The following is a 226-nucleotide window of genomic DNA, read 5'->3' as shown; positions in this document are numbered from 1 at the left end:
CCTGGAGCCCTGAGCGGTGGGCTCTTGGCCGTAGCTGGGGAGGGGAGGAGAGGGGAGACGAGGTTCCGGGCTAGGGCCCTTCCCCGGCCTCTCCCCGGCCTCTCCCCCTCCCTCGCCTCCCTTCCCTCTGCAAAGGGGGCTGCACGCTGAGGCGGATGCCCCGAGGTGAGGGAACCTGGGTCCCGGCCAGGCGGGGTCCGGCGTGGAGGGGGCAGAGGAAGCCGCC

This window comes from Myotis brandtii, unplaced genomic scaffold (genome assembly GCF_000412655.1).
Source record: "Myotis brandtii unplaced genomic scaffold, ASM41265v1 scaffold434, whole genome shotgun sequence".
Lineage (NCBI taxonomy): Eukaryota > Metazoa > Chordata > Mammalia > Chiroptera > Vespertilionidae > Myotis > Myotis brandtii.
This window is presented reverse-complemented; position numbering follows the sequence as displayed.